The 14818-nt window shown below is 41.1% G+C and overlaps 1 protein-coding gene across 21 annotated transcripts in view; it reads right to left on the bottom strand.

The window, feature by feature from the left end:
- Positions 1-14818, bottom strand: part of Nrcam (neuronal cell adhesion molecule) — a 254523-nt gene that overhangs the window by 179525 nt on the left and 60180 nt on the right. The window lies entirely within an intron of this gene.

The raw sequence follows: 14818 nt of genomic DNA on the forward strand, positions 1-14818 counted from the left end.
GGTTGGGGGAGAGCTGTTGGTCACTAAAAACAGTGAATCAGAGAGCTCTAGGTTCATGAGGAAAAACCTCTGGACAACACAGAAGCTTACACCCTCCCTGACACACACCACACACAAACATACATGAGCACACACACTACTGAGTGGCAACTATAGCTCAGTTACTAGGGGGCTGGCCTAGCATGCACATAGCCCTTGGTTTAATTACCAGCACCACATAAAACTGGAAGTGGTGGTATAGGCCTGTGATCCCAGTATTTGGGAGGTTGAGGCAGGAGGGTCAAGAGTTAAAGGTTATCCTTGGCTACATAGAAAGTTTGAGGTCATCTAAAAAAATGTTGCCAAGGAAACTGAATATGTAGGACAAGAGCAGGATGCCATGAAGAATGAAACAAATTTGAACTAGAACAAAGCTAGTTCCATGACTGCCTACAACAAATTGCAGAGGGCCACAAGAGGAGGTGACCTGGGGAACTAGAATGCAGCTGTAGAAATAACCAAACTGCAACAGACATCCCTAAAGTGGAATATACATACATACATATATTATACTATATATAATACTATATGTGTATATATACATACATATATGTGTAATATAGTATAATACATATTATATATAATACAATAAATAATAAGAGGTAAAATTATAAAGCATAAAAATAAAACAGCAATGAAGATAACATAAATCCTATAAGAAGCAAACAGTGAAGTTGGAGAGGAAGAACAGGTGAAGAAGTAACACCTAGGACTTTCCAGAAAAGTGAGCTTGTGAAACAGTCTTCACAGACTTGTGCTTCAATGCTTGTTCTCCAGCTGGTGGTGGCAGGCTGGGAAACTGCTGGGGCCTTGCTGGTAGAAGTATGTCACTCTAAAACCATGAGCCAAAACAGAACTTTTTTCCCTTTAATTCTGTCACAGTGACACGCAAGTAACTAATGCAGATGAAATTCAAATTCCAGACAGTAAAACAAGGAGGATTTCACACACACACACACACACACACACACACACACACACACACACAGTGAAGAAAGAGAGACAGAGACACAGATCGATAGATATATAATACACTACAATTTGAAAATTTGAAAAATAAAGAGAAGATTTTCTGTAGCCAGACAAAGCAGTTTGATGATTAAAGTGGAAAGAACATGAGAGAGGAAGGCTGGGAGAGGAGGAAGGGATTGGAAATGCGAGCCGTGTTACAGAATAGAGAAGATGGAAGAGGCAGAGGAGGAAAAGCTGAGCCCAGCTAAGAGGACTCTGGTGAGGGGTAATGCTGGGTGAACATGCTCCTGCGATGCAGCCAGACCTGATACTGACGTCAAAGTTGAAAGGCTAAGGGTTCTCAAATGGATAGGGCTTTTGATTTCTAATCTAGCAGATTAAAATACTCCTTGATATAGAATTCAGGACTCCCAAGTATCAAATTCAATATATTTAGATCTCATAAATAACATTTGCAAATACCTCAGGGAACAAGAAGCAAGAAAACCCAGCAGAACACAGCAGACCTGGATACCTGATGTTAATTGGCATCAGATATTTAAGCTAAATCATCACCTCTGGAGTGTTTAAAATAAATATGGTAGTTAAAAATCACAAAGGAACTGCAATGGAATAGTATGTGGCTTAACAAAAAGAAGAAGATTCTAAAATATGCAACATCAAGAGTAAGCCTTGGTTATGCTAATTATAGCAAGTCAGGCACAAAGGTACTACATGATTCCATTTATATAAAGGACTCAGAGCAAGCAGAGTCAAAGAGGTAGGAGAAGGATGGTGTGGGTGCAAGAAGGGCAGAGGCTAATGGCCAGACATCCCATAGGCAAAATACAAAGTTTTGTACAATAATAGAAATGCACTTAATATAACAGTGCAATTAACTTGAAATGATTTCAAGATGAGCATTATTATCTGTTATCACAATACAAAAAGATAAACCACAAATAAAATGGTACTATAAATGTGATTAAGCAGCGCCAAAGGATAACAAAGGGAATTCAGGAAAATGGAACTTAACTGAACTTCACAGAAACGTTAAGAGTCAATAAATGAGATAAGCTTCCTATTAGATGCAGCCAAAGATACAGCCTATTTTTAAAATCACACAAACAAAAGGAAAATACAAGGTGAGTTTTCAAAGGAATAAAAGAAGAAAGTGGTAGCACACACCTTTAATTTCAGTACTGGAGAGGCAGAGGCAACATCACAAAGGTGGATCTTTGTGAGTTCGAGATCAGCCTGATATGAGTGAGTTAAAGAACAGCAAGGGCTACATAGAGAAACTCTGTCTTGAAAAAACAAAACTAACAAACAAAAAAGAAATTGAAAGAATTGAGGCGAGCAAAGAACAGAATGAGATGGTATTAATGGAGCATTGACTGGAATTTTACTAGAACTGGCAAAAGATACAAAGAGGTTGACAAAGAAATCATAGTGTTCACCAAGAGGGATGTAGAATAAGAAAGAAATATGCAGATATTTACAAGAAGAAATAAAGAAACAAGATCGGTTTGAAAAACAATCCATTTAATAAAGCATGAGCATAACCAGTGATTAAATTCCATTAAAAGAAATACAACACAAGGGAGCTTTGCTGTGTGCACCAAGAGGCACGAGAGCATTCACAGGCGTACTTCTCATGGTCACAGTTGATGAATAAACCAGAGGGGTACACTCTTTGTACTTAAATACTTAATAAAATAGAAGACTGTTACCATGGATTTATTCAAATCACCTTGAATAAATCTCACAAATATAAGGTTAAGTAAATATCTGTATAATATTTATCATACAAGGTTCAAAGTTTTTTAAGGTTAAAGGGGACGACAGTGAGGGAAAGGGGTTAGGTCATGGAATAAAATGCAAGCAAAATAATTATGCTACCTTGCCTATGTAGGATATTTTTTAAAACTCCTTTTTATTGCACATATGTATAGTATGCTTATTTCCAAAAATAGTAGTTCCCACTTTACCATTGAATTCTAACAATACTCTATACATGGCTGGCTATCTTATCTTGTTTTACATATAGAGAACGTCATCAAAGAAATCAAGTAACTTCTCCAAAGTTCGAAGTGAGCTAAAGGCACATCCAAGGTCAGACAGTCCAGGCTATCCCCCTTACAGTGCTCATCCTCCTTGCACGTGTGCAAGAGTTCCTTGCGAAAACAGAGACTTACAATGAAGAAAGGTGCTCTGCACTAATATCCCAAGGACCCATACTATCAAACCATCCACAAATGATAAATATGCACGTATGTACATGCATGTCAGTTTAATGAGGAATTACCAAATTACCAAGTAAGCTAATATTTTGCATGTGTTGTCTATTTTTTCATATTGTCTTTGTCTACCTTTGTTATGAGCAGGTTCTACTTTAACACACGAGGAGGAAAATCCACACTATTTAAAACACTCCTGCTTCTGAGCATCTCTATATCATATCTACATCACTTGGTAAATTGCAGAGGAAGTCTAATTACATCTTGTCTGAAAGATAAAAGACAACTCCAAGTGTTACCAAGTTCCAAAAGAGCACGCTGTACCCAGAGGCAAGCTGGAAAATACTTGATTCCCTCTGGCCTTGCTTCAGGGCAATGACGCCCATACACAAGCGGGGAGGTAGCCTGGGTGCCTTTATCAGCCAAGCCAAGATGATTCAGGAGATGTACAGGAAACTATACCCAACGGTCAGAAAACAGTCTCAAAAAGGAGAGATCAGCTGCCTAAAAAGCAAGTCTAGAAAGTGGGCCTTAGAGGGCTCCTTTTGAAGACGAGGACCCCATGAAAGGAAGAGAAACTGCTAATTGCCCAGCGCTGGACCAGCAGGGCCTTCCGGGACTGCATCTCTTGGCGTCCCGAGCCCTGGGAAGGAATGTATGTCTAGAAAGCAGTGGGAGAGCACTGTGTGGAAGCTGATAGGGCAGATTTACCCAGGATCATCCAGTCTTGGAAACACCAACTGAAAAGACTTCCCACGGAGAGCTGGTCGGCACTCAGGCTTAGAATATCAGGGATCACAGGCTTATGACCTAGCAACCTTTTTCTTAAGAACTTGATATCTCAAAATGGAAAATAACATCAGTTCCTTAGAAGGAGTTCCTTCCAAACCACCCACTATCGGTTTCTGTGAAAGAACTGGAAGAGTAATGTGCTATAATTATGTTAATTATAGCAAGCAAGGCACAAAAATGTCACATAATTCCACTTATGTAAGGGACCCAGGGCCCTAACATGGGGAATCACCTCTCCCCTCCATTCACTATCTTGAGAATTAGAGCAAACACTAAATCACTGTCTCCAAGCTTTGGCCTAGGCTCACAGCTTATAGACAGGGCTAGTTGTCTCTCCCTCCCCACCCCTCCCCCCCCCCCCCCCACATACACACACAACCTGTGCCTTCTCAGAGTGACACAACCTAGGAAAATTGCCTTTCCTAACTCAGAACCTACACAGCAGAGATTAACAGACCAAATACATTAAAGTGAAAACTGGGAGTTACTTTTCACTTCAGATTTCACTGAAGAACAACCAAGTATTAAAAAAAAAAGGCCAGTGATGGAGGTGCACACCTTTAATCCCAGCACTTGGCAGGCAGAGGCCAACGAATCCCCGAGTTTGAGAGTGACATCGAGGACAGCCAGGGCTACACCAAGTAAACTGTCTTGGAAACAAACAAACAAAACCAAAAAAGCAAAAAGCAACCAATTACAAACTAGTAGCTGGAAAGGGACTTAGTCAATGAATATTCATGAAATCTGCTAACCAGAAGTAAAGACAAAGCTGACTTTTCTCGCCTCGTTAAAGTGAAAACAAACAAGACTTAGAGGAAGCAGCAGGGGAACTAAGGAAACGGTCAGGGGTGAAGACAAGAAGTCAGACATTGGATATATTGTACAGCAGGGACCTCTGAAGACACTGGAGTCCTTCCACCTTCAACATTCCAGGGCAGTCCTTTGGCTCCTGGGACATAGATCTAATTCTTGATTTCCTACCCAAGACAAAAGTCAAGAACAAGGCTTTAGAATGTATGTCTTTTTAATGAAGTGCAGAGCTGGGGAAGTCATTTAACGGTAGAGCCCTTGGCCAGCATGTGCTAGACTCCCCCACTGAATAGAAAAACAAATAATGAAGTAGAGTTTTTTTGTCTTTTTCCCATGCAGGGTTTTTCTGTGTAGCCCTGGCTGTCCTGAAACTCACTCTGTAGTGAGGCTGGACTCAGACTTCGATGTACCTTTGCCTCTGCCTCCCAAGTATTGAAATTAGTCTTGCGCCATCACTGCCAGGCAATGAAATACAGTCTTATGTTTCAACTTTGGTAGTGCCAAAGACGGCCATTGGTCACCTATGGGTCAATAATGTGACAGAATGAGACAGATGAGCATGGAACTTTACCTCACTGTTTTATGGGTGCTGTGGGCACTTGGATTTTACTTCAGGCCTGACAGAAGATGAAATGCAACAGCAGAGCTCCTAAAAATTGAGTATCATTGTAACACAGTTACTTAGCCAAGGCTTGGAAGGGATAGGCCTGGGTTATGATAAAGCTGAGCAGAGGTAAGGCAGATGGATGGCCCATTGAGTAAAAGCCCTCGCCATGCAAGCCTGGCAGCCTGAATTTGATTCCTGGAACACATCCTAAAAGCTGAATGTAGTCATGCCCACATCTGTAATTCAGCACTCCTATGGCAATGGGTGATGTGAGATTCCTCTCTGTATGCATTGAATGTGTTTTATTACCGTTGGTTAATAAAGAAGCTGCTTTGGCCTATGGTAGGGAAGAATAGTGCTAGGTGGAGCGAGGGCAGCTAAATTGAATGCAAGGGGAAAGAAGGCAGAGTCAGGAAGACGCAATGTAGCTGCCAAAGGAGAAAGATGCCAGAACCTTAGTGGTAGGCCACATAATGATAAGACATAGATTAGTAGAAGTGGGTTATTTAAGATGTAAGAGCTAGCTAGGAATATGCGTAAGCTATTGGCCAAACAGTGTTGTAATTAATATAGTTTCTGTGTGATTATTCAGTCTGGGTGGCCGGAAAATGAACAAACAAGCACTCTCCACTTACAAATGGGAGGCAGAGAAAGGAGGATTTCCTGGAAGTTCCTGGGCTAGCTAGCTAGCTTACCCTATGGAGCTGCAAAAACAAGAGACAATTGTGTCAAAAACAATAAGGAAAAGTATGACCAAGTCTTGAAAGTTGTCATCTGGCCTCCATACTGATGCCATGATATTAATTTGCCCTTAATACACACATATCATATATATGCACATATTTGCACGTGTGCAAAACAAATGTATATATGATATATGCATACATATAAATAGATAGATACACAAACATACACACCTCCCCACACACAAACCATACACACCCACAAAGGACATAGATGACTCAGTGGATGAAGGTACTTGAGTCCAAGCCTGATGACTTGAATTTGATCCTCTGAACACACATAACAGAAGGACATTACTAACTCTAGCAAACTGTCCCTCTGACCCCCACACATATTCTGAGCAGGTGCTCATCTTCCCCACGTATGTATCCACACATTTGTACATAAACAAATAAATGTAATTTTTTAAATGAAAACGCTGATTAATAGCAAAATATATTTCAGGACACAGGCTGAGCTGCAGGGAAAGAAACTTATATCCTTATACGTTGGAAGTTTTAAAAATATGACTTAGACCACAAATGAACTTTTAAAAGTTTGAAAGCAACTATCACATCTGTACAGAACCTCTTCAAGGGTGTATGATTTGACAGGTAAGACGAGGCAGCCACAGAGGAAAAGGTGTTCTTTCACCCTTTCACCTCAGGGCCTTCGACTGTCCTAAGATTACAGCACTTCCCCAACTTTAAAGACCAGTAATCCCAGGATTCCTGTCAGCATGCATGTTCAATGGTGGATCCAGAAACCTAGTTTTTGACATGCTCCAAGGGACATCCATGCACCTTGTGTGCAGACCACACTTCTAGGAACATGACTGTTGAACCTAAAATATAAGCTAGAGGTTGTGAGTTTTGTGTCCGTTGTAGAGGGACCATCCTCCAAGCTCAGATTTCCTATTTAGCAGATGGTTGCATGTTATTCTGGTTAGTTTTTGTTGACTCAGCATGTTAGCATTATCTAGGAGGAGGAACCTCAATTTAAGAAATGCCTTCATTAGATTGCCTTCAGGCAAATCGGTAAATGTGTTTTCTTGGTTAGCAATTGATGTGGTAGGACCCAGGCCACTGTGAGCACTGCTATTCCTGGCCAGTGGTCTTGGCCATTTAATATCCACATGGGTGTCCCCCATATCATTTATATGTTTATATATGTGTGTTGTCAGGGTTTCTGTCCCGCCCAGTTCCCAAAATCGTTAAGTCCCAAAGAAATCACACAGTTATAACTAACAGTTATCACATTAGTTATAATATGTATATTATACATAAGCTCTGGTGCAAATGAGCACCTGGTTTTGTTAGGTGACCTTGAAAGAGAGTTACTGTATTATGATTCACAAGCAGGTTAGGAGGCAGGAGCCCGAAGCAGACAGGAAGCCTGTGTAGAGGTGGTTTTGTTGTATGAAGAGGAAGAAATAATCTGTGACTTGAACAACAGGACCAGAGCCAGGCACTGCTCTGGATCCTTTCCTACAGGACGCTGTCTTCTGACACCACCTGAGAAGGCCCCGCAAAGAGAACAAAATGCAACACTTGTGGCTATTCAGAAACCTTCCAGGGGCTTCTGATTACCTCCTGAAATTAAGGCCTTTGTGTGTAGAAGAGAAGACTGTGTGTGTATGTGTGTGTGTGTGTGTGTGTGTGTGTGTGTATGTATGTATGTGCACCCGTGTGTGTTTATGGAGGTCAGAGATTGATGTTAGGTACCTTCCTCAATCATTTGCACCTGAGTTATTGAGACATAATCATCACACCATATGGACCAGAAAAAAAAGCTTACCTTGGGTGCAAAAAAAAATGGTTAATGTATTCTAATGTAAATGCAAAAATATAGCAGGTAATAAGATTGAAAACTATGGTAATAATATTTAGTGTATTTTTATATGCACATAATTACACATTTAATGGTAAGAGATTTGTAAGGTTATCAGGAGAGCATACAAAGTCTTATTTAGACACAAATACAATTAAGTTCAATTATAGAGAAAAATAAATATGAATAACAGCAGTTAATGACTTCCATCTGCAAAACAAATTAGCGTAACTTACAGAATGGCAAAATTTGAGTTCTTAGACTTCCATTTCAGTGACTCAGTGAAAGTTGTCTATTCTTTCTGAAGATGTGTGTATGTGATGTGTACGTATGTGTGTATGGAGAAAGTCTGACTTATTGTGTAGCCCAGGTTGGCCTCTGCCTCTGAAATGCTTGTATTACAAACTTTATTTCTTTGATCACTTTGGAACCTTTGGAACCTTGCTAATTTCTCCATATACTCTGTTAAAGATGACAAGTACTGTGGAAGGATTACTCAAAGTTCCAGGTGATGAATCTTTTGTTTGCCTCTATACTCACTGATCGTGGTGGTCAGCACTCTGAGAGATGAGGCAGGAAGACTGACAGCCTGGGTTAGACAATAAGCTCTGGGCCAGCCTGAGCTACATAGTCAGTCTCAAAAACAAAAACCAAACAAACACATGCAAAATGTTCCATATTCTATTAAATTTAGTGTAATAAGGATGATATTAAATTTCTTTTGTTCCAGGTAATGGTGGCACACGCCTTTTATCCTAGCCCTCTGGCAGAGGCAGGCAAATCTCAGAGTTTGAGGCCAGCCTGGTTTAAACAGTGAGTTCCAGGACAGCCAAAGCTACACAGAGAAATCCTGTCTCAAAAAACGTATATTCATTGATAGTCACTAAAAAACCAACTATCATATAATGAACACTGCCTATATATGAGGTACTGGATATTCCGTTATAAACTCTATGAGTTAGGATTATTATTTCCATTTCTTGATGGGAAGGGTCTGGGCTATATTCTCACAGATCTTAGGAGTTCAAAACTGTCAGACTATATATAACTACATTCTCATACAAGTGCACTGCATTGTCTAGGTGTAGCTACCGCTGCAGGTTAGACTTCCCTGAAGCCAGACTTGCAGAGAATGTTTTGCATATGGGAATTTACTAGTGAGTACTATGGGATTCAGCCCTCATGGGAAAGCATAGTGGAAGATGTATATATACTACTACAGTATTTCATTTGGATTTTAATAAATAAGGCTTGCCTGAAGATCAGAGAGTAAAACAGCCACACTGATCATCCATACAGACCAGGCAGTGGTGGTACACATCTTTAATTTCAGTGGCCACACAAGTTTGCCATAGAAACAAGGTGGTAAGTGGTGCACACCTTGAATCCCAGCCCTAGAGAGGAATATAAAACAGGAGGAGACAGCTCTCAGTCTCAGTCTCATTATGAGATTCCTGGAGGCAGGAGCACCATTTCGGACTGAGGTAGATGTAAGAGTCAGTGTCTGGCTGTTTTGCTTTTTTGACCTTCAAGTTGAACCCCCATATCTGTCTCTGGGTTTTTATTTAATTGTCTGACAATTGACCTGAGGTATTCACAACAAAGGCCTCAACAGATCCTTCAGGTCTCACACACTATATTGAATCAGAGTAAAGGGTCTTGTATCTCCAAGTTGCCTAGGGCTTGAATGCATTCTGATGGCATAGCATGGCTGAGGGAGCTCTCTTTAGCTGAAGGCTAAGAACAGTCTCCGAAGGGAAAGAGCCAGCTATGAGCCATCAGCTGTTCAACATCCCCAGAAGTTGGGAAAAGATGCTGGAGTCCAGGGAATGAGAGGGATGTGGGTGGTGCCCCAGCTCTGCTACGGTGACTCAGCTTGGCTTCAGGACACCTGCTTAGGGGCTTAAAAGTTACTGATGATATCACTTAGTGTCAAAGGAATCAGGCATAAGATTGAGGAAAGAAATTCAGATACTGCTTTGATTGATAAATAGGACAGGAACAGTTTCTCTGTCCTTTCTCAAGTTTCTCTGTCTTCCTCTCCTGGATTCTGTGTCTCTTTTACTGTATTTTTTTTCTCTTTTATGTTTTTATGTGACATGCAACATGAACGCAATGACTCTAGATAAAACATGAAAGTGTAGATGGCAAAGAGGGGGACAGAGAGGGAGAAAACTCGAAATATGGAAAGAGAATGGTTATCACATGTCCACATTATCCAGTCAGCAATAATTGCCATTCTCTACATGGAAGGTGCTGTACTCAGTGAATAAGACCCTCTGTGTGGTTCTGCATCCTCAATCTTTCCTTTCATTTTCTAAACCATATAAAAAGATACGGTTTCTTCAAGATGACTCTTGCCTCAAACAAATAGTATTAATAACGATAGTGTTGATTGTAAAGGGAAAATTTTATTGTGTTTTTCTATTTCTAATAAGAACAATCAAAAGCATCCCAAAGTTTAAAATAAAAATGTGTATTAGTCATTGTTTTCTGTTTAGTCATTAGGCAGCAGCTCTGAAAAAGGCAGGAAACCAACAGCTAGCAGGAATGGTTTATTAGGGAATGAATCTAAAATAGATCCCCCGGGGATAGTGAATCTAACTTATATGATGGGAAAATGTGAAGAGTCGTTAATTCATATTACTCTGCTTGGCTCTTCTATCATGTGCTGGAAAAACAAAATCTCCAAGCACCGCTCTCAGTTCAGCGTGGCCAGCAAGAGACTAGCGCGGTCGCTGGGGCTCAAATGTTCAGAATAAAGCCCAGTGAGGAATACTTTTGAAAGAACCCAAACGCCAAAAAGCAGTGGAGAGTGAAAGCTCCGGCGCTGTGGGATGTTATCTGACCAGACATCCACTGCATTGTCCTCTATCAAAATGGTGCACGAATCGCTGATGTGAGGTCTGTCACCTCTCTGGTGGCATTGAGCTTGGGCCGAAAGTCAGCAGCTCAGCGTTTCCTTTCTTCTTTTTAAAACTGCACACAACAGAGGGCAGAGGATGACAAACTTTAACGGTAAAAATTACTCATGCCTGTTGAAGTGCTGCCCAGTCAGAACCGTCACCCTGTCAACTCACCCATGACTTCCATTTTTCAACAGTTTCCCTCTCAAAATCCTCGTCTTCAGAATCCTATCTTAGGAGGACCATCTTGAAGCCTTACTTAGAACTTTAAGTACTTTTAAGTGTCAACTACAAAATCAACCTGAACTCCATACATTGCTTTTGTTGTTCTCAAACACACACACACACACACACACACACACACACACACACACACTGGTGTTTGCAGCACTCACCTGGGATCTAAGCAGAAAGCAGTCACCCAGCCTATGCATTCTGTGCTTCCCTCATCCCAGACATTACCACCACCACCACAAAGGTGAGCTCTGTCGTCCCTGTCCCTGTTGATAATGCCATGCCATCTTGAGCTCAATCTACATTACTTTCACATCTGTTCTCCCCAGTTCATGCTGCTCTGTGCAATGTAGCCAAGGAACCTTCAGCACAAGCCACGGTTTCCCCACGGCTCCATTTCCCTTCCCACAGCATATGCTGTTCCCACCCAGTTCTGAAGACAAAACCCATAAAGGACCTTGTGTTTCGGAGGGATCAAACTGGCCCGTCCATGACACAGAAAGTGTGAATGAGACTGGAAAAGAGAGAGGAGACAGAATCAAAAGAGAGACAAGAAAGACAAAGTGGAGGAAACAGGGAGAAATAACCCCTTGCCTGGCATACCAGAGTGGAAACTCCTTTTCCTCCTGGCAGCTTTGGGGACGAGTGAGTCATATGTTTCACACACACCCTAATGACTTAGAGCTTACTGTTTTCATAGTCAAGAATGGCCATCCCCTGAAGCGCACAGAGTACCTCCTTGTCTCCATGACCACCTACAGCTTGCATGTAAAAGCCATCATTCTGAGTCATAGCAGCTCAGCTTTTCCACAAATTCATTTTCTATACATAGAGGCCACAGCAGACTCCAGCGTCACTGAACAAGTCAGAAACATCTTCCGCTTATAAGCATTAGTTCTGAACACAAGAGTGAGTGTCTTTTTCCAGCCAGAATTTAGATACAGGTGGTTTGATTGTGTCCCCGTGTTTCATTTTTAGTGGTAGAACCAGTACAGAGAAAAAGTCCATATTAAAACTAAAAGGAACCATAAAATCAAAACTATAAGGCATTAACCACAGCCTCAAGTATTAAAGTAAAATCTGTTTGGTGAGTCTAGAGCAACAAGCCAGAGTAATTGCCATCAGTGGAAACCAGCCCTTAATCCAATTCCCTGTTTTAATGTGTCTGGATAATTCGCTCTATGCAATTCAAAAAGGTTTGGAATGAGGAAGAGAGAAAAACACAATACTGTAGGAAGGCCAGAGTGTTTCCAGAGATGGAGACTCTGGTACCATCTGCCAGGATTAAGGCAGTTTCCAAATTCTCCTTTAATTTAATTTTCTGTGTTTGAAAATGAAAGTGACAGATGAGCCAATCCTGGAAAGATGATAATGAAGTGAGCCATAAAGATACAATAGTAGGGCTGTGCAATTTCCAGCACATCTTAAGAAAATAAGTCATTAAGCTAATTAAGAAGACAATAATTCAATAAAGGTCACTCAAAATAGCACAACTGTAAGTATTATTTGAATTTAGAACTTTTACCCATGCCGTTCCCTCAAAGAAGGCTCCGAGTCATGAATGGCTACAGTCTAACTGGGGTGGTCATACTCTCAAACACTGAGACCTCTGTTTCGACAGATCCCTCTGCCATGTTCAGGGTAGATGCTAGGAATACTCAGGGGTGGAACTCGTACCACCCAACCGAAGAATTCAAGAAAGGCCCTGGGTCTCCTATAAACAATGTCCAAACACTGCACTCGGCAATGGAAATGAGGAATTGACAGGAAAGCATCATGATTAATACCGAAAAAGAGTCGCGCTTGGCACTTGGCACTAATCGAAATGCAGAATGATACTGAGTTGCAGTGCTCCCAAAATTTAGGGTTTGTGTCATTTGTAAACAATGTTTTAAAGTTCTTTTTCTCAAACTAAAAAGCCTTCCAAGTTGGTCCCGAGGAAACATCCTAGTCTATTGTGCCAAGAAAACAAGAGCAGTAACTACATATACAAATAATGGTAGGATGGAAATTGGTAAGACTGGGAGCTGTGTCTGAAGTATGTGAAGAAATAATATTGAACACTTATGTACTAATTTAAATTACATTTTTAAACAGAATTGTAGTTATTGCCTGCTTTGGATCCTATTCCTTCTTTTCAGTCTTCATGTTTTGTGGTACTAGAGATTGAATCTACAGTCCCATAGACTCAAGGCTAACACTCCACTTCTGAGCCGTGTCCCTGAACAACAGTTTGGACTGTCTGCAGCTCTAAAGAGTTTAAGGCTAAAGGAGTGGTGGCTAGCCAGAGGGCCTGTAGAGCTGTGGTGGAACCCTTGGAGGAGTGGTGTTATAGGAAGAAGTCAGGCCTTTAGGGGCAGGCCCTAGGAGATTACATTGGATTCCCAGACCCTAGCTCCCTCTCTCTGCTTACCAGTCACCCAGAGGGAAGGGAAGCAGCTTTGTTCTAGAATTTACTTCTGTCTTGACTGCCTGCCTCACCTCAGACTCAACAACAGCAAAGTCAGGTGACCTTCAACTGAAACCTCTGAAACTTAGACCCAACCAAATCTTTCCTCTGTGTGAACTGGTTTTCTCAGGGTGTTTGTTTGTTTGTTTGTTTGTTTACAATAGTAACAGAAAACTGACCAGAGATGATCTATAACTTCATTGTTTCTTGACCCAATTTCCCTTTTTATCTCTACCTTATTCTTCCAGCTACCAGGTGAACATTTCTATTTAGATAGCCCTACCCACCTTGAAGCCCTGGTTTGATCAAAAATATTCTACTTTCCCCTGGTATGCCCTGAAAGTTTCCATCATGTTTTTAGCCTTCCTAGTCAGAAACCCAAAGGTCTTAAGTCCTGATCTTTCCCCTCCCAAGCACAATCAATCATCAAATCTAGCATATTCTCGCTTCTTCAAATAGCTCTCTTGTTCTGTTCTTTACTGTTCCTATTAAAATCCTATTTCTCCAAAATATTCCCCACACTATTTGAAAATTCATCTTCCCTTCTTTCATACTTGCTAAATCCCCTTGAGTTTTCGGTGCTCACTCTGGAGTAATACACCTAAGATGCCCACGACTTCCAGCTGACAGCACCTCAGCGTCTTGGTGCTTCCCCTCACCATACACACATGCACCAGAAGGCAAGGCTCCACACTGCTGTACAATTTTCTGCTTTCCCGTTTGGGTTTTATGGCCCTAGCCTACTGCTCCTGCCTGTGGTACCCTCTCTTCCTCTGCTATTTCTATGGCTCATTTCTGTTCATCTTTCAAAAGCCATTTCAGGGCTCATCTCCTGGAGCCTGCTTGATGAGATACCATCCACCAGATTTAGGGTACACTAGAAGCTTGTTGCCGCCTTTAATGTACCATCAATATGCTTCTATCCTACGGAAGGAAGTTGGTCATACTGTTTTTCATAGATCTATCACTAACATTGAGAGACACTTGTTGAGTGCTCAGTGACATTGCTTTATGAGAACAAAGCAAGGTTTATTGATATACTCTGGGGGAAAACACATTGAAAGGTTTGAGAGTATTTTGGAAGGTTATAAACAATTGCAAGTAACACTGATTCATATCCTTACTACCTAAAAATATTTGAGTTTACAGTATACTTTTATATAAGCTAAGCTCTCTGAGCCTTGGAAGGCCAGACATGGTTTGTATAAAGACTGACAGACCCTAGCTACATAAGAAT

This window comes from Microtus ochrogaster, chromosome 1, assembly GCF_000317375.1.
Source record: "Microtus ochrogaster isolate Prairie Vole_2 chromosome 1, MicOch1.0, whole genome shotgun sequence".
In the NCBI taxonomy this organism is placed as follows: domain Eukaryota; kingdom Metazoa; phylum Chordata; class Mammalia; order Rodentia; family Cricetidae; genus Microtus; species Microtus ochrogaster.